Source organism: Drosophila erecta, unplaced genomic scaffold, assembly GCF_003286155.1.
Source record: "Drosophila erecta strain 14021-0224.00,06,07 unplaced genomic scaffold, DereRS2 tig00000092-arrow-pilon, whole genome shotgun sequence".
NCBI lineage: Eukaryota > Metazoa > Arthropoda > Insecta > Diptera > Drosophilidae > Drosophila > Drosophila erecta.
In genome coordinates, this window is record NW_020825207.1 from 3,414,839 (window position 1) to 3,437,353 (window position 22,515).

The 22,515-nt window shown below is 41.3% G+C and overlaps 1 protein-coding gene across 8 annotated transcripts in view; it reads left to right on the forward strand.

Annotated features, from left to right (window-relative positions):
- LOC6547431 (alpha-protein kinase 1) overlaps positions 1-22,515 on the forward strand; it is a 52,230-nt gene that overhangs the window by 18,376 nt on the left and 11,339 nt on the right. Inside the window, exon 1 of one of the 8 annotated variants that reach the window (XM_026980855.1) lies at positions 8,548-8,649. The exons of 5 other annotated variants lie outside the window; for them this stretch is intronic. The gene's annotated coding sequence lies outside the window, so the exon portion shown is untranslated. Of the gene's footprint in view, positions 1-8,547; positions 8,650-8,810; positions 9,314-22,429; positions 22,491-22,515 lie in introns of those variants that run through there. 2 more of the 8 variants (XM_026980859.1, XM_026980856.1) reach the window with 2 other exon arrangements.

Here is a 22,515-nt window from a genome sequence, read left to right on the forward strand (position 1 = left end):
TTACTTCAGTTGCCCTCTCTTGCTTCTTTTGCCTCCTCCGTTGCTTCGCTTTCTTTGAGCACCTCGTGCAAGCTCTCATATGTTTTTCCGCCGTCTGCTTTCCGCCGCTTTTCCCCCCGCTTTTATTATGTATTTTGATAATACTACCCCAAACACCAACTTCTTGGTAGCAGCGATTTTGTTTTTTTTTTTCCATTTTCCCATCTTCCTTCTTCACGTATGCTAACTTTTCTTCTCTTGCCGCAATTTTCCTGCTTGCAGTTAAAGGCGGCCCTTAAAGTTTCAATTTTCCTCACTGGAAAATGTGCTGCATTTATTGAATGACTTTAAATGGCAAATTTCTTTGCTTACAAACTTGCAAAATATTACATTTTTATTTGGAGATTCAACTTATGATTTTCATCTTTCTCTTCTCTTAGATTAACATTTTCATGTTCTATTTAGCTTTCCACACTTTTCTTCCTTCACTGCCACTTTAAGTGGCGAAAATGAGGATATCCCTTTTAAGGTCGAATTTTCTATACAGAAAGGAAACTTGTGAATAAGTGGATAATATTTAAGCATTTAGCCATTTTAATGTGAGTTTCAAATGGTGAGCTACTACTTCTACGACTTAAAAATAAATATCAGTGCTAATTTTGGCTTGCAGTATTTCCTTTGTCCAAAAAGTAAACTTGGTAAACAAATAGCTAATTATTTTGCAGTTTGTATAAGTTTAAGTCACAAAGGATAATAACTTGTTTACTTGCCATATAAACCAAAGTACACAATTAGTATTGGAGTATTATTTCATATTTGGAAAACCAAGCAGTCCTTTTTAAAATTTGAAATGCACCTCCTTTTTTTACCGCAACATTTTTCCGTTTATCCTTGCTCTGCAGTCAAATTAAAAATATGTGGTCTACTTTTGGGTGGCATGCAGCAGCAAAATGGCCAACAACAAGCGTATTATTATTGGTAGCAGCCAACAGAAAAAAAGAAATGGACAAAATTTCAGACCCAAAGAGAAATGAAGCAGGAAGAAAGTGGTCGGAGAAAGGGTATGGAAAATTCACGAAGCAAGCACAAAGCGAATTTTGAAGAATTTTTAATTAAAATGCAAGACAGCTTTCGTATTGTTGTTGCTGCTGCTGTTGTAATTCTGTAAACTAAACAAATAAAATCGGGGAAGGTGAGAGAAAATGCTGTGGTTTTTGGCCACGAGCAGAGCGCGTAAAAGTAGTTAGTAAATTGCAAAAAATAGAGACAGTAAAAAAAAAAAAAGAAACAGAAAGATATGTGCACACCTGAAACATAGACACATATGCATGTGTGGTGCATATGTGCACGTTGAATCCCCAAGCACGTAACCGGAAGTTCACGCAGGCAAAAGTCCACCACGGAAACGAAGCTCAACTGGAGAGGGAGGCCAAAAAAAGAAAAGTAGCAAAAATCGCCGAATCCGGTAAGGAAAGGGGGGAAAAGTCTAGGCCGGACCCTGGAACCTGGAACCTGGCATTTAAGCCAACATCATTCACAAACATCGGGGGCTCCATAAGGGACATTTCTCCAGGCTCTGTGCTCTGCGCTATACTCTCTACCTCTTTTTTTTTTTTTTTTTTTAGAAACCCCTTTTTCCTCCTCTGACATTTCATTTCCGTAACTCAAATGCTGCCCTATGTCCTTCCCTGTATATGGATGTTTCTTTGTATCTGTGTGTGGAGACAGTTTATAGCCCAAGCGAATCTTCATTTACTTCCGCGCCGCAGCATTCTCCGGCTGCTCCTTCGCCGCTTTTTGTTTTAGTTTTTCACCATTTTTTCCTTTTTTTTTTTTTGCTTTATCCCGCAGCAGTGGCAGCATGCAAAGTGCAATTTTCCCGCTCCCTGAGCTAACTATGCTGGGCCTTAGTTGGGGAAATGCCATCATCATCATCAGCATCAGCACAAGCGGCAGCTGGGCCAGCTTGCATCCTATTCCCCAGCACAGCGGGAAAACCTAAACGAAATTGCTCGTCAATAGCATGGGCTTCTATTCTCACAATAGACAATGTTCGCTATAAGCGGTGTTTCCTGATTTTAATGGATTATTATGATAAACACTTGGGTTCCTTTAAAAGCTCAATACATCAATCATTGGTTTTTCTCTTTACTTTCTAAGTGTGTTAAAGTATGCTTTTAATAAAACAAGTTGGGTTTAATACTTCTGAACAAATTGTTGGCTTGTTTGAGGCTTATATGTCTTTTGTCAAATTTCCCAGATTGATTAAATTAAGTCTGGCCAAAAGCACAATCTTTCAGAGCTACTTAAAGCGATTTTTGCAGTGCACTCGTTGTTCATCTTTAGACGCACAGCCAAGCGAACACACACCAGCTGACAATCAATGTTTGGTTTAGCAGAAATTTTTCCTTTGCAATTTTTGTTGCAGCAAACTTGAGGGTAAAACAAAACATTGCCAAAGCAACAAAGACAAACACAGCCAGGAAAAAAATGAAGAGCATTGGAAATGGTTAGAATGAAAGAAAGTCGCAAGAGAGAGGCAGAGCGCGGGCGAAAAAAAATGAAATTAATTTCTTTTGTGCTCCGTCGACGACGTCGGACTCGTAGTCGTAGTACTAGTAGTAGTGTCGTCCCAGTGAAACCACCCAGGATCCCTGCTCCCAAGTCCCCCAGATCCGCGCCAGAAACCGAAACAGAGCTCGGGCCCAACTCAATGTTCATTTCCGGCAGTCAAACTGCGCGTCCTGCCTGGAACTCCCCAATCCCAATCCTTCCCGTTCACTGCTGTCCTGTCCCCATCACAACTCCTCTCGCTTTTTGTTCCCGCTCCTCTCAACTAACCACCGCAGCTCACGTCATTCCACCTGCACTAAAAAAAAGAATCCTTATTGGTTCATCCGTTTGCTAATCGCAAATTTATATTCATCTAAGTTTAATTTTATGAAATGTATTTTTATACGAACTTCAGCTTTCTTAGTGTGTTACAAACCTTTACAAAAATTAAGGACTTGAATTCGATTTCATTAAATTTTGATAGCTCAAATAACGACAAAATCATTTTGGCAAGGTCACACCGCACTTTTAGAGTGACCAACAGCTAAAAGTATGCAGTATGCAAATTGAAAATATTTTCATTGTTAAACATTTCGAGTTAGTTTTGTGCTATGTGTATCTGTAAGTTGCTGCAGGTTGCTCAGGTGGCTTTTTTCGGGCTGTTTTTCGTGCCTCGAGTTTTGAGTTTGAGTTAGTGGCATCTTGCGTCCCCCGGAGCATACTTCATTCCCCCACCGCCGTCCGGCGTCTCTGCTTCCCACTTGCTTTTTTTCATAGTTCTACAATATCCTTTTTTTCTGCACCATAGCAGCATCAGGACTAGAAGGCTGGGGAGGAGCATTCTTCTTGGCGTTTGTTCATTTGCCGCAACTGTAGCCAGGCGGCAATGGCATGGAAGGAGTTTTGAGGGGCTGTTGGCAAGGAGGCGTGGCAGGTTGAAGGAGGAATGGATGGGGTACATAAGCCGCACATGCAACGCTCTACTTCGACATTTCTTTGTTTCGCTTTTTCTTCTTCTAGCCCATACCCTAACAATACTGCAGCTTGGGGTATGTGTGACAAGTGGAAAAAAAAAAAAAAAACAGCTGGGAAAGGGGCAAGGGGCAAGGGGCAAGCGACAATTTATCGACAAAACAATCTATATCTGTGTGCTGTAAAAGCTTTTTGGCACTGGCCAATATATTATCTCAATAAGTTAACTAATTCTTTAGCAGTAGCATCCTAAAGCAACAAATTTCCAGGTCGCTGTTTGCGTTAATTTTAGCGGGATACAATATCTTTTATCTGCAATACTGGAGTCTTTTGAAGATACAGTCCTGACTTTCATTCTAGAACTCTTGAATGTGGCGCACTTCCGCCAGGATATTTGCCCCTCGCCCACGTTCTTTTCGCACTCAAGCTCTCTATCCTCTATGCTAATGAAGCCTCTTCTTTGCGTTGCCACTCCGTTTTCTTTTTTTTTTTTTGTATTTTTCTGTATTTTAAAAGTTGTGTGTGTCTGGCAGGCAGGCAGGCAGTGCCATCATCATGGTTTCAATGGTCGTCCAAGAGCCTAGCTCATGCCATTTGGCTCCTCTGTTAATCCCTGCCACTAAAGACCACTGCCCCCCAGACTAAGACCCCAAAAACCCCGAGCTCTGGATGAGCACACATTCGTAGTCCAAGGACCAGGCAATTCCTGCGCAGGCTCAGCTGTGTCCTTTCGCTACCCATTGCCCATCGCCCATCGTTTTTCGGACCACCCACCACCCAACACCCAACACCCACCACCCTCTGGTGGCATTTCTTGTTCTTGCAGTGCAATCTGCACGCCTTGTTGCGGTATTAGTTTGCTTTACGTGATTTCGTTGCATTTTTTCTGCTACTCCACCTCGACGGCCCCACGGCCCCAATGGCCCCACCCACACTCACATTTCCTTTGGCGTCCTGTGTGGAAAACCCCATAGATTTAATTACAGTTTTCCTCTCGCAGATAATCGAATTTTTTCTGCCTTTGCTTGACTCTCTACGCAATCTACCAACACCACCACGCCCTTTGGCCTGTCCATTTGGTTTGTGCAACTTCCTTTTAATCTGCATGTCGATTTCCTTTGCACAGATTTTTCCTTCTTTTTTTTGTTGCCCCCCATACAGCGCATCTTCTACACACCCTGGGCATTCCTTTTCCTTCAATTTCCCCAGCTTTCTTTTGCAGTTCTTGCAGCTTCCCAAGCTTCCCAATCTACCCAATCGTCCCAAGCGCCAAGTTCGCATATAAATTTTCAGTTCAGTTGTAATTAAAAATTGCTTTTGAGGCTTCAGGATTCTTACTCAAAATTAGTTTCTCTGCCCCTTAGATATTGTTTCTTCTCTAGGGCTACAAATAGCGCTAGCTTTCGACTAGCCAAACACTTTGTGAACGGAAAATGAAACCATTTTCCATCTCGTTCGGGTGGAAAACTCATTTCAAATCTATAAACATTTGCACTAATTAACCGTAAGCAGTTCGTAAGCCAGAGACCTGAAAAAACCCTCTTACTAATGACCTCAATTTTACACTCTATCTTTCTCTTTGCAGGTAAGCCAAGTCGTGACAATGTAATGCCCAGCAAATATTCAGAAAAAAAAACAAAAAAACTACAAAAAATAAAAACAAAACACGAAATAAAAGTAAAGCCAACAAATGAACTGTAAGTTTCACTCAGCGATGGCCAGCAGCAGCGGCGGATACGACTAAAATTGAATCCAATATGAGCCAAGCTGCTGAGCCAGAGCAAATATTTTCGATAAATGCGCAAAAATGCAAGCTGAATCACAATGCAGCCAACGAGCTGAGATATTGTTTTTCGATCGGTGGCGGTCGCATTTGGAATACATTGCGAGGCAGTTTCTCAACTTTAGCTTAAAAGAGGTGGTACTGCAAAACTTTACACATTTCATTCAGCTAAATTCAGTCAGAAATCTTAAGATATTCTCTTTATATCTATATCTAGTTATATATATATATATATATCTAGCTATATATCTTTATCTAGCTAATGTATCTACAACTAGCTATATCTATATACTTAAAGATGGTTTTTGAAGCCCCCAAATCTGTGGAGATTTATACAATCAGATTACCTTTATTCAAATAAGTTCTATGCTTGTTTTTTATTTTCCACCCTGGAAAGTGTATTGCCAAAACTCCAAGCGAACTTCGTGTCAAAACTAAAAATCGCAGACGTACAAGTAAAAACGAAAGCAGCTGGACACTGCTACGATCCCATCCACTCCCAAAAAAAAAAAAAAACACAGATGTACAGAGATACATATATGGGCGATATTGTGTATATATTTTCATACATATATATTGCTGTATATATACACTGTACAGTGGAGATTTACCTGTTGAACGAACGCTGGACCAAATCCAAGGCATTCACTTCATGGGCGTGTCGTATCCCCAACCCTGCCCCAAAAGTGGTTTACACTAGTGTGTGTGCCAGTGTGTGTGAGTGTGCCCGTGGTGACTTGATATTTGTTGTTTGCATGATCAGTTTGGCGTTTTCCAGGAACCCGCGATTGCATTTTAGCTCCCGAACATGTGTACTTGGTTCTGTTTGCTTGCCAGCCAATTGACAGATTGACAGACTGACAGACTGACCAAAACCCAAAGACCAAAAGAAAAAGAGCGAAATCCCCAAACTGTGGCAAGGTCCCAAAGGCAGGCGCCTCTGGGAGACTTCTACTTGTTCCCACATCACGTTTACACGATGTGCTAATTGAGTTAGTATGCATGATGCCAAAAAAAAGCACACACAAATAAGAGAAACAGGCGGACAATCACAAGTAGATACATTTTCAGGTGGTGCTATGGGGGTTTCGAAACGATCCGTGGCTGGTTAAAATTGTGTCTAGTTAGCAAGATTGGTTGGAATATAACACCAGCAGCACAGAAAATGCAAAAAAAATTAAGGGCCATTACACACGGTTCGATTTCGGTTTCAATACGTATTCTGTGTCTTTTTTTTTGTTTTATTTTTTTGCTTGCCATATGGCATCGAAAACCGATAATTACCGCCACCATACAAAAGTATCTGTATGGCTTGGAACTGTATCTGTATCTGTGTGCCGGGTATTTGCTCCAGTATGTGTGTGTGTGTGTGTATGTGCCTACCTGCAGCAGAAGCCTCACAAGAGACAAAACTGGACAAATGCTACCATACCCCTGTGCACATCTTTTCAAAACACCATCCATACAACACTCATAGTCAACAAATTACTCACGCGCAAAAATCGCCATTCGTTATTGTTTGTTGTTTTGTTAGTGGTTGTTCTTCTTGTTGTTGTCGTCGCGTATTTTTCCACATACAATTTCACTGTATGACGTATGCTTTCTTGCCGCTTATGTGTCTGCGTTCCATATGCATAAACGCCTGGCCGTTTTTATTTCCCCACGTTACCTGTATGCGGGCAATGGGCATTGGGATTAGGGTGACCCACAGCGAATACTCAAAAAATTCCTCAATATTCGGTGACCCTAATTATGTAAGGGCGTTGCAACATCACTAGTCGCTTTAATGCGCCTTAAATATCCATTTCCGTTGAGCCTGGCTTTCTATACTTAAATGTTTAAAATTAAAAATCTGATTTCGTAAAAGAGAAACATATTTTCCGATAGAAATTTATGAAGATTCCGCTATTGGTTAGTATTGAAATGTATAAACATTATTTTGCTAAGATCGCAGATCATTAGGAAAACGTGGGCGTACTGCATGCATTCTTTGGCCTCTTCAGTTCTGAAAAAAAAAAAACAATTTTCCATTTGACTTCATTAGCACAGATTGTAAACCCGGCTTATGGCTGCCACACTTTCCATTGTCTTTTGAGCGGCCTTATCCCGAAGTCAATTTATTTGCCATAAGGTGAGGCACCCTAATGCGCTGCCTTTTGCGCTTGTTCGTGTGAGTCGCATTGGTATTAGTATTCCGTTCGATGGGTGTGTGGATGTGTGCGCATTTAAGCCGCAAAAAAAAAAAACCAAGTCGACGCCGTTCCGTCGCTTCTGCCGCCGGCAAAATCAGCAGAGGCGACAGCAACAACAACAACAGCTAAATGGGAAAATAAAGGCAACTACTTACCATGGAAAAGTCAACAATAACAGCAGAAACACTGAAGCAACAACAGCAGAAACATTGAAGCAACAACAGCAGAAACATTGAAGCAGCAACAGCAGCAACAAAAACAATAGTAACAGAAGAAACATTAACATTAATGCAGCAACATTATATTTAATAACAGTGGGGTCTACAGCAACACAATGACCAGCATAAGCAACAACATCTCAATTAGCCATGATAACTGCAACATGGGCAACAGCAGTTATACGTTTGGCAACATTTAAACGCAACATAAGCAGAAGCAACATTATTCGCGCAAACTACAATGTAGCAAGCGAAATTGTAACAGCAGAAGAAGGAAAGGTGGTGATTCAACCCATTTGAGTAACAGTAATATCAGTAGCAACATGGGCAACAATAGTAACAGCAACATTGTGCTTACTGACAGCAGGAACAGTATGGAACACAGAAGCAACATTCCTAACAGAAGCTGTATCTGAGAGTCAACGGTAACAGCAGCAACATCACAGGCTACAACAGCAACATGAGCGGCCTTAACAGCAGCAGCAGCAGCAGCAGCAGCAGCAACTACAACAACCGGCATGTGAGCAGCGGTCTACCTGTTCACCGAAGTCGGACACATTTTCTTTGCTTACCTAAGGGACACGCACGCACACAGATGCATTCACCTCTACCTGTGCACAAATCACACAAATACATGTGCCAAAAAAATAAAAAAAAAAGAGAAGAGAAGAGGATCGCTGTCGGCGGCAGTTGTATTCTCTCTCGTTCGCACCTGTGCGCCGGTGCCAAGTCAAGCCAAGCTGAACGGGCCACGCTAAGCTGAGCCGTCGTCGTTGTTGTTGTTGTTGCCGCTCCGCCGGCGGCGTTAACCACACGACGTCGACGTCGACGACGCTGGCTGGCAGCGCAGAAAAGAAACCGAACCGAACGAGCGAGCAGGGGCGACGTTGAAAGTCTTCGGTTCGGTCGGTCGGTTCTCTGGATATTCAGCAGAGCGGTCTACAGGTCTCAGGTAAAGCGGGCCAAAAGCAACAACTATACCAACAACAACGACAACAACAACAAGAAAAAAAAAGCAGAAGAAGAACAACAACAGCAACAGTAAGCAGCAGCGGCGGCAACAGCGGCGGCGACGACGTCAGGCAGCAGCGGCAGCGGCGTCAAAAACTTGGGTTTTGGAATTTTTTTCTTGCTCTTCTTTGGTTTCAGTTCAGTTCGATTTTTATGCACAGTCGCAACGTTACCTTACCTGTGCGCTTCGCTTTTGTTTTCTCTCTTCGTTTTCTCGTCTCGTCTTCGCGGCCCAAAACATGTGGGTTCCGTTTTCGATTTGTTGCCACCTCTAGTAACATATAACAATTAAAAAGAAACGAATATTTCCAAAAACGTCGCGAAAATACGCGCGCAAGAAGTGCAGCAAAAGCAAATGTACTGAAAGCAACACGGAGGAATACATTCTTCTGAAAGAAATACCAGCATAAGAAATCAAGAAAGAGAAAAGTTATTTTCGTACAAGAAAGCTTAAGTAAAAAAGAGCAAAGGATATATTGCCAAATAACAGGAGTTAATCCAAAAGAAATACTAAAAATACCAAAAACCCCAATAAATACCAAACTGGCTGTGCGGCAGAGAAAAGCAAAAGTTACAACACCAACAAAAAGCAAAGAGCAAAGAAAGTAAGTTGATCGGTTTTACATGAATTCGGCACACTTATTGCGGACAATCAGACGTTTGTAGCGGATTAGTTTTTCGGGGTCTACCAAGATTCTGATTCTGGGTGGGTAATGCGGTAAGAGTTGAAGTAAGGTTAAATCTAGCCTATAGACCGACCCCTACCTACCTCCCTCCCTCCATTTGAACACTTGCTCGATGGATGGTCACCGGATGTCTGTTTGTTCGGACTTAATGGGCTTATGTGTCGGCCATTTTGTATGCCCTGTCATTAGTTGAACGTTTCTCTCGCTCGACGTCTGGATTTGTCTTTCTGTCCGTGCATGAGTGTGTGCGTGTGTGTGTGTGTGTGTCTGCGACACTGCGACAGTGTGTGTGTTTGTGCCTGGGCTGCCTCAATTATTGATTGATTAATTATTGCTGACGCGTATGTGACTTCGCCGCGACGACGACGACCCTTTGCAAACCGGTTCGTTGACGCCTCTGTTTTGTGCCTGCGTGTGGCACTCTCTCTTTTTGTGCCCCCACGGCCATCTCTCCCTCCTCCGCCTCCGCCTCACCCCACCCAGCACCCAATTGGGGTCCAATCTGACCATCAATCCTCCACTATAATCCAATTGCCGATCATCGATTTCTGTATAAACAGAGGAAAACTTAAGTTGCGCATGCGCTTGTGACCTCCGACATCCAATACTATTTGGACTGAGTTCAGGCTGACTGATCCCTTGGGCGGACAGTTCTCTTGAGCGGACAGATCTCTTGAGCGAACATCACATATGAACTCATGATCTTTAAAATCAACTTCAACTGGAACTATGGGAACAAGGAATCATTTTTCTTACGGACAAGCCGTCCGCGCACAATCTTTCCCTGACCAATGTTATGCGGACAAATCTTATGCAGACAAATCTTATGCGGACAAATCCCATGATCAAAGTCCATCGACTGTCCGTCCAAGGAATCGTTCACTGTATCTTTCCCCAGTGTTACATGTGCCACATATCCAATGTATTGGCACCTCTGCAACGCGGAGGCTCCAACCCCAAACGTTACTTCTTGGTACATTTGCAATTAACACTTCGCTGTACGTGCTTGGTTTGATTTCGGTTTCGCTTTGCTGCCACTGCTGTTGATGCTGATGGTGATGCTGATGGCTAATCAGCATCCATTCACGGGTGCAGCAAGAGCCACGGATATACAGATACAGATATATAGATGCAGCATCCAGCCAAAGTCGTGGCTCAAGTCGGCGGTAGCCACAAAGCTAATCAGCGACTTTCTCGTTATTTCTACTTACTTCCCTCCGCCTCAGTTCGGTTTGTAATTATTGTTTTATAATAAACTTATTAGTGCAAAGTCGCCAGCATCATCTCCCCTAATGCGTTTCTGTCTTGTTTGTTCGTGCCTCGGATTCGGCTTGGCTTAGTGCTTTAGACCAAATTCAATTAAGAAATCGAGTGCAGATATATATACATTTATATATGAATCGCCGGGTGTGTGCTATATGTTTAGCCCCGCACGCACTTGTTATGTGTTCACATTCTATTTCTCAATGGGGTCTGCAACAGCAATTGCTGCTGCCACTTCTGCCACAGATGCTGTTCTCGTAATGCCACTGTGTCTTTCAGTTTAATGTGTTGGCCACTTTGTTGTCCAGTTGAAGTGATTGATTTAGCCATTTAGCCGTTGAAAGCTAATTACACGAGAGGATTGATACAAGTGTTCCTATCATACTGCGATACATGACGAAAGAATTTCTTATATGATCAAATTTTGAGTGGCACCATTATTTCTGTGGTTGGTTAGGTTTAGGTCTCGTGTTCCTTTTACCGAACCAGAATTTCAAAACCCTTTTCACTTGTCCACCAACCATTAAGCAATTCAGTTCAAAGAACTTTGTAGACCAAGAAAACTTAATGATGGCACCCAAAAGCGAACCGCTGCCCCTATATTATATTTCAATATTCATATTTTTTTCGTCTTGCCTCGAGGCAAAAATGAGCTCATCTCACAGCCATAAACCAATGAAAGTATTAAATAAAAATCAAATAAAAACCAAAAACGAAGCACAGACACAGTCCGAATTCATTCATATTAAAGGCTTATGTAATCGCTTTACAATTTGCGATTTTCGCTGATTTCGTTCATTTCGTTCGCTTCGGATGGGAGAGATTGTATAAGGTTTTTTAAGCAAGCCTTACGAAATGCTCGCCTGGACGACATTGTAATTAACACTAATTAATCACAAAGAGCTTGCAAAAATTATAAACGAAAAACATATGTATGTATGTATACAGCAAACAGCAAATCAATCTCCGCAGAAACTTGCCAAATACTAAAAGCCGCGTTTCTTCGAAATTTGATCAAAGGCCTTGAACTTAAGTTTTGGCCGGATGGAAAACCTCCTCCCCCCTCCTAACTTATGTGCTTAAGATCGCCAAGAAGTTGGTTGTTCCAAGCAGCTGTAGGCCTGAAAGCACCGACTACAATTATAATAATGAACTACGAAAGATTATGTTTACAGTGCGTCACATAAACGCATGGAGGTTTAGGATGGCTTACTGAATAGTTGAAATATTGAAACTGAATAATTAGAAATTGGTTTTTACAGGGCTTGCAAGCTTTATCAAATACATAACTAAAACTTGAAAAGGCAGCCGAAGATTGTATGATTATAAAATGAGTTCCCACATAATCATTGGTTTGCTCTTACGCAGTTCAAGAACCACATATATCACCTAATATTCATGTAACGCACTGTTGGCATGGCAATTTAATCATTTATTTCTATGATGATTATAATTTTTCTTCGGCCAGGCTCATTATAGCCAATGGTTTCTCGCTTGGTGGCAACAAACTCATTAGACCTTGAAAATCCAGTGCGTGGACTCGGTTGGAAATTATAGCGAACACGGCGACATTGTTGCGCAAGTGCGTAGAATTAATTACCAAAAAAAAAAAAACGAAAAAAAAAAATGTTTGAACCGAACCAAAAAAAAAAAAAACTCAAAAAGCGGGAAGTGAATTAGAAAGAGAACGTTTTGTGCTACGCTCCCATGACAATTAAGAATTATTTTTCATTTTTGTGGTTTCTTGGAGAAGGGCGTTAGATACTTTTTAATAAAGAAATTATCCAACCATGTGCGATGGAGTTACCAATGAACTATGGAGAACTGACTACAACTATATACTTTTGAAAAGCAAATCTATTAAAACATTTCTTATCACTTCAATTGCCAGATTTGTGGTATTATGACTTTTTCCCACATTATAATGGTTTTCGGTATATGTTTTCTCCTAGTTACATCACCTCCTTATAGCTATAAATACCATGGGGTGACTCAAAATAAATTGAGCTCATTGACTTTACAATCTTCTTATGTGCAGGTGTATATGAGGGTTCAGTTTTGGATAGTTATAAGAGGGTTGGTTGGTCAGTCTTTTGTGTTCCTCTGAAGTGACTTTAGTTTTTGTTGTTGTTGTTGGTGGTATCTTTAACGAATGCAACAGGTAGCGAAGCAGGTAGAACATCAAATTTTCCCTTTCGCGGCAACCTGAGACCATTAGGCTTGGCCAACGAAGAAGAACCTGTTTAATGGAACACGTTTTCTTATTTGGCCCTCTGCTCCTTGTTATTATTATTATCTCTTTTGGCTTGAACCGAGTAAGAAAGAAAGATAGAGAGAGATATACATAGAGAAAGAGGGAGAGAGATGGCGAGGGAGGGAGGGTTGAGGAGTGAGCGAAATAGAGACCTTGACCTTGTCTTTGACTTTGTCAGTCTGCTGCTTTGGTTCTTCCTTTTTCCACTGGCTGCGCTCTTCCTTTTCTTCTCCTTTTCGCTGTCTGCTCCATTTCTTGCATAATTTATGTCCGTAAATCTAGGCTAGACATTACACACACACACAAACACACACATGAGCGGGTTAGGCAGGGGGAGGTGGGCTAAGTAGACCGTTATCAAACTGGCTTTTACTGCACATTACGCGCACGTCGTCTCCTTCTTCGCCTTTTTCCTTCTCCTTCTCCTTTGGCTTGGCTCCTTCTTTGGCACATTTTCAAATGTTTGCCTTTTGATTAAATTTTATGTTCACACACACACACAAACACACGTACTCCTTTTGGTAAGAAGAAGATAGCGAAGCGGACGACGCTATAAAACTTACCTACATTTTGTTACTCGAGTTATTCCTGATTGTTGGGGATTTTCCCCCACCCTTTTCGTTTTGGAAACGAGTTTTTCCTACACTTGCTTTTCACATCTCCTTTTCAGCGTGTTTGTGTGTGTGTTGCCATCAAACAGGTCGCGTTTTCTTTTGCCGTCTTGCTTCTTCTACTTTTACTTATTTTTTGTGCCCCCGCCGTCGTCTTCCTCCTCTTCCACCTCCGCTTCGCACTCTCCTTCTTTGGCTTACATATGTGTGTCTGTTTACCTTGGCATACGTCCTTGAAGATTTGTCTTATATTTTGTTGCTGCTTTTGCGCTGTTTTCTTGCTCTTTATAGGTTTTTGTGTCGTCACTTTGGCGCTTTTCATCTCGTTTTTGACACTTGCCGCCGCTGCTTTGCCGGGTTTCCTTTTCCATTTTGCTTCGCTTTCTTCACATTCCGCTCCCTCCGCCTCCCCCTCCCTTGGCGCCATATTCATGGCCGTCTTCTTCTTGGTCTTCTTGGGGAAATCCTTTGTAGCCAATTTGCTTGTCGCTTTTGCACTCTTATGTGTTCATTCACTCCGACTTTACGCTTGATTACTCAATTGTGGCCCAAAGAATTAAACAACAAACGCTATAAAATGAGTGTACTTTGCCGGTTCGCCGGTTATTGGAAAACAAATCTAGTGGCAAAATAACAATGCCAACTGAAACTCGATTAAAAATGTCTAGTTTAAATTGGTTTGTATTCTAGTATAAGCAAACGAGCAGTATATATTCGTTGTTTTAAGTTCTAAAAGATCAATAGTTAGAGGTGTCAATTTCGAGTTTAAGGATCTCTGCGTTTGGCTAAAATTCCTATTGGCTTACAAAGGTTGCTAATAAAGCTTAGTACGCTTAGTTAAATATATGTTTTATCAAAGAGTTATCGCCAGAGTAGTTCGGTTGCCTTGCTTTAGAAAACCCCATGTAAGCCAGCACTTTGCCGCGCTCTCTTTCACTCCCTGGCCACCGTCTCTTTCTGGCCGCATTAGAGCCCCGCATTGAAGAACCAGTATCGTTCTGCTCCTCTTGCTGCTGGCGTCTTCTGCTGAATCGCCTTCAAGTTGGGCTTACTTGGCTGGCTGCCTATTATTAACTCGACTGTGCCTGCTCGGCCTGCTCTTCTTTTATGGCCCGGTCCGACTTGGCCTGGCCATAACCATGACTTGGCCCGACTTTGGCTTTGGCTAGAGCTTCAGGCTACAGGCTTTGGCTTTGGCTTTGGCTTTTGCCTGTGTCTTTGGCTTTGACTTGGGCTCTTTGAGGTCAACAAACAGCTGGGAAAACGGCGCGTCAAAGTGTTTCTTTCTCGTATTTTTCTCGTATTTTTGTGGTTTGCTGCTGAAGTCATGCGTGCCGCCCCCTGCCCCATCCCCCCCTCTCTCTACCGCCCGCGGTTGGTTTCTTGCCGGCAATTGGAAACCAGTTTCTTGTCTCACCAATCGTCAGTCAGCCGAAAATTAAGTTTCTCAGCTCATGTCCGACTTGAGCCGGCATTTTCTTGTTTGTAAGTTTGGTTCGCACGTTTTTATTTTTTTACTATTTTTTTTAGCCTTTTGTTTCTCACACAAAATGCTTCCGCTCAGCTTGTTAGAGCTTTATTGAAAAATCTTGCACAAGTGGGATAATATCAATTCTTTGGTATCGCGGTGAGGAACTTGAAAAATGGTTTTCGAAAACGGATGTCTGCGTGCTGTATGTCTGTTTTTTTTTGTTTTGTTGGTTTTTGATCTTTTTAAAAATATATCTCTGGTGGGCACTGAAAATGATTTGGTGTGCCAAATGGCCCAAGTGGATGACTTTTGCTCCTGCTACCGCATTCAACCCCCCACTTCCCCCTCAGTGCGCCGTTTCGCACACGAAATGAATTTCAATTTGTTTTATTTCGATCCGCATGTGCATGTGTGTAAATATATGTGTATCTGTATCTGTCCGATACAGATAAAGATATATTTGTACTGTACATAAACTTATATTTTGGGGTACCCACAAATACACACGGATATCTGTATGTAAAAAAGGCAATACGTTTGTTTCCCAATTTAATTGTATACCCTCGCTGATTTCGAGCTGAAAGGTTTTGGAACCTTAAAAATAAGTTATTGGATTGGGTGTATTTTTTAAACGAAAACTTGTGAAAATCAAATAGCCAAAGAGAGTTTCTCAAGTGAGCCATTATGTGTGGAAAAATGTTAAAAATTTGCATCATTACACCGCATATTAACCTATTTGATGAATGCAATTGAGTTGCCCCACATTTTCTGTCGCTTAGTTTGGGATCACAACTCCCTTGGCATTTAAAGATGAATGGCTTAAATGGTTGTCCACCCCCAAGTGTATTCCAATTTCGGCTTGCCAATATTTTGGCTTATTTTTTTTTTTGTGTCTGGGATTGGGATTCAAAGTGGTGCTGGTACTGGTGGGACTGATGGCCCGAGTTGGCTGGCCTGCCTGGCAGGCAGTTTGATACGGTGACAGTCGAAGAAGAATACAATTAACATAATTTACTAACAAAACCAAACACACACCAATTCGCACACAAAGAAACTCGAACGGAAAATACAGAGAATTCCTACCTAGCCATCACGACATGGCCATCAGCTTGTAAGTTTAGCAAATTTGGCAAATCGTCTTCGTCGAGGTGCCATTTCAATGGTCTTGGGATCCGGGTGGTGGGGTGTTAGCCCCTTTTTGTAGGTGTCGCTTCCCCTACATATATACACATTTATACATAGATATATATATATATATATATTGTATACCTCATTGCGAAATCGATTTCGATTATAGGGTTCGCTCGCCACTTTGGCTTTCTTTTTTTTTTGTTTTTCGTTGACTCGTTTCGGTTTGGGTTGATTTCGTTTAGTACTTGGCTTGTTCTCATGCCGGCCACAAAGTTTTTATTTTCTAGGGGCTCAAATTGCAGTTGTCTTGTGAGAAACTCTGCGAAAGCGATTGGCGAATAAGTTGCCAACGAAATTTATCGGAGGACCGAATAAAAAGACTTGCTATCTATATATGTAGTATATACACATGTATGAAATGCATAAATATTTCATTGGCTGCGCTGTTATCGCTTTGTTAAATCAGTCCGAAAAAGTTCCAATCACTTTTATTTTTATTTTACTTTCAAAAAACACCCAAGAAAGAAAGTTTTGCTGAAAGAGGTCTTTAAATTGATATGTATGTCTGTGCTTGCTTATGTATATATGCATGTGTTTCGATATACAAAAAAAAATTAACAAATTTGCATTGCAAAATGCTAAAAAAAGGGCGGTATGTCCAGGGAATGGTGGGGGTGTACCAGAGTTTCGAGTGGAAGTTTTTTCTGACTCTGATAACGTCCAGTTATTTATGCTTTATTTTTCACATTTTATGCATATCTGAGTGCGGATACAGTGCGTTTGGAAATTGAATAACTAAGATATATATTTTATTTTCATATTTATTACGAAGCCCAACAATTATTGAGATTGTTTTCAGATTCATATTTCTACAAACAACGAATTTAATTGCATCATCTAGAGTTCCCTTTTCGATGTTTCTGTTTTTTGGACCCAACACTATCTTACAACGCTGAAACGCACTGTATGGTCGACCTCTATACATATGAACTTTAGAGCTGGGTTCTTTCTACATAAACATACCCACATAGATATGAAACGTATCGCATGTGTCCCCGCGCAAAAAAAAAAAAAAAAAAGCCGCACACACTCCAAAAAACTGTCGCTATCACTGCCTTGAAATCTGCATAAATGATGATGATTTTCGTGTGGTGCTGAGGCTTCTTCTTTTGGCTTTCGTCATCCCGGCTTTTTTTTTCCTCCCAAGTTTTGCATACCGACTTACATATAGACACATACACATGCACAGAAGTTCCTGGCTGCCCGGGGGAGAACTTCAGATTGAGCTTGGGTTTTGGGCTTTGGGTTTTGAAATTGAAATTTTTGGTAATTTTTTTATTTTTTCCATTCCATTTCTGCGTCTGAAGAGGGCGAACTTTTTGATTTGTGCATAAACAGCCGACCGACGGGATATGCGGTATATGTATGTATGTACACATCTTCCTATCGCTATATATGTACATATGTATATAGAGGAATACATGTGGTCCGTATGCATAATCTGTATCAAGTTTGCTTTATGAAATTTCTTTGAGCAGAGTTGTGGGATTAAATACATACACTTATGTATACTATGTAGTTCTGTTTCCGTTTCTGTTTAGACTGTCCAGGCCAAAGGCATGAAACCATAAAAATGGCAAATTAACCGTGTATTTTCACAGCGAGTGTGTGCTCGTGTGTGTAGTGAGTGCGTGTGTGTGTGCTGTGTGTGTGTACGGAGTGTATGGTTGTGTTTGTAAGGGCTGGCGAAACCTTTGCCCGGCAGAAGCCACAAACAAAACGATGGCCTCATGTAGCATACATACAAATACATGTTTCTCGCACTAGGGTGGACCTGTCACTATGCTTAGGAAACAAAATAACAAAAATTATAATAATAATAATAATAATATATAAAAATAATAAAACTTTTGATGAGAATGTCTATTATCAACACTAAATACCTTAACAAAAGACATATAATAAAACACAAGATTACAAAACGTAACCTCAAGTTATTATAAATTTAAGTTTACAAGACGGTAATGGTAAAAGACCAAGCCAAAAGAAGGCTTTTTATCATATAATACATTTTGCAATAAATTTTCTTGTAAAGCCGTATAAAATACTCTGGTCTTTTAATGAGAACCTTCAGCAGCTGGTAGTTTCGCAAAGGCGATCAGCTTTTGCCCTCGTAACTGCAAAGGCATCCCAAATATTAGCCTGCATGGCGGACCACCCTAGGGTGCATATATCCAAGCTGGGAATCGGCACGTTTCGAGGTCCGTCCAAGTCCAATCAAGCAGACTCGCTGAGTGACTGACTGCCAGCGTCGTCGTCGTCGTCACCGTCACCGTCATCGTCATCGTCGTGGTCTCCTCGGTCGTCGTCTGAAGCCGCCCCAATGGCATGTTGTGTTCAATAACCGACCCATCCCCCCTTTTGAGTCCCTACCGCCCAGCGACCCACTGTTCCTCCCTCCCTGCCTCAGTTTTTTTTTCTTTTTTTTTTTTTTTTTTCCAGAGTTCAGTTGAGCTGAGCTCTCGCCGACTGCCTTCAATCAGCAGAAGCAACGTTGGCGACGACTCGGGGCAGCCAGCAATTTATCCAGCCATGCATATTAAGCCTCACGATTTGTATTTGTATTTGTATTTGGCCTCACCAGCATATCGGTATATGGGGTCTACACACACATGTGTATGCACGTACAGTGTGTGTGTGAGTCAGCCAGAAGGTGGAACCTATCTGACATCGCAATCCGCAATCCTCAGTCCGCAGTCCCCAATTCCATGGCATCCCGTCGTCCCCCAGTCCAATCCAATCCCCATCCCAGATGTGGCTGCTCATTGCCCTTTTTTTCCCCCCTCTAAGATACGAGTACGAGTTCAATTTCAGTTTAGGTTCGCTTGGATTCGATTTTATAAGTTTTCAATTTCAGCTGCAAGCCTTATTTACCCCGCTATCCAACCAATAAATATGCCCTTTTCTGACCAAATGACCGACACTTCCTGTTCGGTTTGGTTCGCTTGTCTTCTCCACTCATTATGCTTGGGCAATTGTTCGCCTTTTGCCGATTTGTTTGCCGGTTAGTTAACTTGTGAATATTGGGCTTATTTTCTGGGTGGTTTCAACAGACAAATGACTCTTTTTAAACTCCTAGCTACAACCTTCCATTAGTTTTGAGCGTTGAAAGTAAGGAATAAGTCATACAAATGCACTTTCCACTACAATATTTGTGATACCCCCCATATACATACATATTCTTATTTCAATGCCAGCTGTTGGGGCTGCTCCATCTGTCCTCGATTTTGGGCTTCCTGTCTGCTGCCAATTTCGCAAGACAGTTATCCCCCAACGTATCCCCATCGTTGATTTTGTGCTACACATGAAGCCGATAAACGTTTTCTTTTGTGGGGGGCTGCAGTCGAGAGTGGTTCCGTTAATGCACCTGATTTTTGAGCCGTTTTGTCTCCCACACCGAAAGATGCAAAAGCACAAAGTGCATATGCTAGCAGCTGCCCCGGTGTCCACTTAACAGCTGCTTAACGTGCTTAGTGCTGTCTCGTTCGCCAGCCATACAACCCTCTCTTTCGCCAGCCATACACCCCTCTCTTTCGCCAGCCATACACCCCTCTCTTTCGCCAGCCATACACCCCTCTCTTTCGCCAGCCATACACCCCTCTCCTTCGCTTGCACCATATGGCTATCGCATCCACTTGATGCGGTAGTGTTGGATTGTGTGTGCTGCTCAGTGGACCCTTGAGGTATTTTACTTCTTGTCCCCTGGTCTTCAATCTATTTAATTCTTCTGTATTTTAAACAGTATTTTTGGGGCTTTTAAGGATTTTATTTTATATGCATATGTACTACTATAAAGTTAAGAATAGGTATCATATCATACAAGGTTACTTTGCTGTAGAATATTATTGTGCAAACACTTGGGTTACCCATGTAGCCAGCTCACATGTTATTTCAGCTTGGGGAACCCCTCTATTCGTCCTTTTCGTAATGGTGGGTGTGTGTGTGTGGGTAGGGGGCTTTCTCCTCCCCACATGGCTGCTTTTCCTGCTTTTCTCGTCTGAGACGACGGCGTCTTATTGTGCCACGTTTTTCTATATTTTCCACTTCCTCGCCCGCTGTTTTTTCTTCTTCTTTTGCCCATTTTTCGCGTAGACAGGGCTATAAAAATGCTGCTGCTGCTGCGTCTGTTTGTCTGACGCGTACTTGCGTCACACCTTGCCGCCCCATCCCTCCACACACACCTCCCCCCCTCCAGTAAAACATCCCCACACACACACACACACACGTACTGACTCTACGCTCCCACACGTTATTTGCTTTGTGTCTGCCTTGGCGTCTCTCCTTTTCGCTTTGGCATTTTTATTATTATTATTTTTCGCGTAATTCTCTGTTTTGCTCTGCAGTTTCTTTGGAAAAATTCAACTTTTACTTTTTTTTTCGTTTTTGTTCTCTTTTATTTGCCTTCTTCATCTTTTTCTTCTATGCCCTCGACTGGTTGTGTGTGTGTGTGTGTGTTAAGTATTTTTATGATTATTTTTTGTTACTCTGCTCCTCTGTTTTGCTCGTGAAATTTAGCGCTCACTTTGCTTTCCCCCCTTTTCGTTCTGAGTCTATCAATTTATGTTATTTTTTGTTTATTTTGTTTTTCCCCTCCTTTTCAGCCTTATTCCTCCATTTCAATATCAAAAGTTAAGCGCACACATTGGGCGTGAGCGAGATGGAGTGATGTTGGGGACATGATGGCGAAAGAGAGGGCTAGACGTTCATTCATACATTTTCACGCTTTTTATTACGCGGAGCGTATGTGTGCGTTTGTTTACGTGTGTGTGTGTGTGCGCAAGGGGGGTTAAACCTAAAATTGCATTTTCCCCCCTTTTTCATTCAGTTTGTTCTCACTCGCATTTGTTTTATTTGATTTTTATGGCACTTTTCAAGGTTTGTCTGCTTTTCTTTTTATGATTGAAGGTCGTTTACCGACTGGATTTTTCTCTGTTAGCCTAGATTTTAAAGGTTTTAAAGTTCTTTGCTCGCTTAATTTCTAGATTTTTCTATACAACTTTTTATTGGCTATTACTTAAAGTAAAATCCAGATTATATACAGTCTAGACTAGATACATCTATTCCATTGGCAGTTGTTGTATATTTCAACAGTATTTTGTATTATTTGAAGTTGAATTCGTATGCACAGTATTCACTGTACATGTAAAGTGAAAAGTTAATGAAATACGCTTACATTTGAAGTTTTCTTTGAGTGTAATTTTCAATAGGTAATTTCTTTCTATTTCTGTTACCTTTTTTAATTGGCTACCAAAATGCCTTCCGCACGCGCACACACACCATTAAGCGGAAAGCCAAAGTCGCGTCGCATGCAAAACTCATTAATATGCGTTGCTTATTGCTGTTGTTGTGTTGTTGTTTGCCGATTTTATAACTTTGGCGTACACCTTACCCAAGTCGGGCAACAACAATATAATGGAGCCATAATAAGAGTCGAGCGAAACGTAAAAACGAAAAAGTTCAATAAACTTTTGCAGCTAGCGAATATTTGATTTCGTTGCTCTTTTTTTTGTATATATATATATACATTTGTATATTTTGTATCTTCATTTTCGTTCGAACACCTCTTGGATTTGTGTGTGTATCTCAATCAGCAATTTTGCAATTTACTTGCTTACCAATTTGCTTTTATTTGCGCCCATCTTCGGGATTTTCTTTGAATGAATGAATGAAGATCGTTCTACACAATTAATGGAAGTTTAAACTGAATTCCAGACGGAAATTCATTTTAATGAGACCAAGCGATTTTTCAGCAAGATTTCTCTTTATGTAAGCTACTAATTTTAACCACAACAATTTGAAGAATCTTTCCGGTTTAAATGATTAACAATTTCTCAGCAACAATTTTCTGCAATGTTGGGTGCACATTGCCAGCTTATATATATGTATATTTATATATATTTTTTGTATCCATATCTATCGCTAACTGGGCAATTAGTCGGTGCTGTTAACGTTGCGTTGGTTCGACTCCATTTTGCTTTTTCTTATTGATGATCAAGCAAAACTCAGCCATCGGAGCAACTGGTTTGGTTCCGCTTTCGAAAAGTTTCCCCTTCCTTGTCTTCTTCAGCAGCTGGAATTTCCCTCTGCCAGCAGACGCTTATTCTTAAAAAATATTATTAATTTCATATTTTTCGCTACCTCATCTGCCTTGGCTAAACAACAAAGTTTAACAATGTAGCAACCTAATTATGCATTTCAACTAATTTGCAAATTTTCTCTTTTCTTCCGTCTCGTTGCAGGTAAATATCGAACGTTGTAAAAACAGGCAACTCGAGGCCACGACTCTCAATCACAAGTTCCTCGTTAGTGAGTGCCTACTGTTGATTTTTTT